At 44.0% G+C, this 1,346-nt stretch overlaps 1 pseudogene; it reads right to left on the reverse strand.

Annotated features, from left to right (window-relative positions):
• Positions 1 to 356: 356 nt before the first annotated feature.
• On the reverse strand, positions 357 to 1,059 carry LOC143646008 (ferritin heavy chain pseudogene; annotated as a pseudogene).
• Between the last annotated feature and the right edge of the window lie 287 nt (positions 1,060 to 1,346).

A 1,346-nucleotide genomic window follows, 5' to 3' on the forward strand; every position in this document is an offset into this window, starting at 1 on the left:
GGTCAGTAGCAATGTCCCCCTTTCACTTATGATTTTAATTATTTATGTCCCCTCTGTTTTTTTTTGTCAGTCTATCTAAGGTTTGTTGATTTATTGTTCTTTTTGAAGAACCATCTTTTGATTTTATTGATTCTCTCTCTCTCTCTCTCTCTCTCTCTCTCTCTCTCTCTCTCTCTCTCTCTCTCTCTCTCTCTCTCTCTCTCTCTCTCTTTCCCTATTCCAATTATCTCCACATTTATCTTTGTTGTTTCATTCCTTCCACTCAGTCTGGGTTTAGTTTGCCCTTCTTTTTTTACACTCCAGTTAGGAGATTAAGTCTCTGATTTGAGATGACTTTTCCTTTTTTTTTGGTACCAAATTACTTTATTTGAAGGAATGGTACAAATGAAACAACTTGGTGGGTGTTGATACAACTTAATAGAAAAGACAAAGGTAAACCCAACATGCATGCATGGCCCTGGTGACCACAGAAGTCACCCCGTGACTCTGGGGAAGACAGCATAAGGCTTAACTCTCATCATCACTCTTTCCCAGGGTGTGCTTGTCAAAGAGATACTCTGTCAAGCCAGAATCCGGGGCCGCCATCTTGTGCAAGTTGGTCACGTAGTCACCCAACTCTTTGATGAATTTCACCTGCTCATTCAGGTAATGTGTCTCAATGAAGTCACACAAATGGGGGTCATTTTTGTCAGTGGCCAGTTTGTGCAACTCCAGTAGTGACTGATTCACCCTTTTTTCCAAATGTAATGCACACTCCATTGCATTCAGCCCGCTCTTCCAGTCATCTCATTCTCGTTTCTTGATATCCTGAAGGAAGATGCGGTCACCTCGTTGGTTCTGCAGCTTCATAAGTTTCTCAGCATGTTCCCTCTCCTCATGAGATTGGTGAATAAAATATTTAGAAAAGTTCTTCAAAGCCACATCATCATGGTCAAAGTAGTAAGACATCGACAGGTAGATGTAAGAAGTATAGAGCTCCAGGTTGATCTGGAGGTTAATGACGGCCTCTGAGTCCTGGTTGTAGTTTTGGTGCACCTGCGACGGGGACGTGGTCATCATGGTGGGCGGTTCAAGAGAGGAGGAGGCGGCAGCTGCGCGGTGCTGGAGAGGTGGCTGAAAGCTGCTCAGAGTGGCCGGCCAATGGGGAGGAGGCGAGTGCTGGGTTCCGTTCAAGCACTGTTGAAGCAGGAAACCACAGCAACTCTCCGCGAAGACGTCTGCCACCGACTTTTCCTTTTTAATGTAAGCATTTGGAGTTATAAATTTCCCTCTCAGAATTGCTTTTGCTGCATCCTATAAGTTTTGATATGTTGTGCTTGTGTTTTCATTTGCCTCAGGCTATTTCA

This window comes from Tamandua tetradactyla, chromosome 9 (assembly GCF_023851605.1).
Source record: "Tamandua tetradactyla isolate mTamTet1 chromosome 9, mTamTet1.pri, whole genome shotgun sequence".
In the NCBI taxonomy this organism is placed as follows: Eukaryota; Metazoa; Chordata; class Mammalia; order Pilosa; family Myrmecophagidae; genus Tamandua; species Tamandua tetradactyla.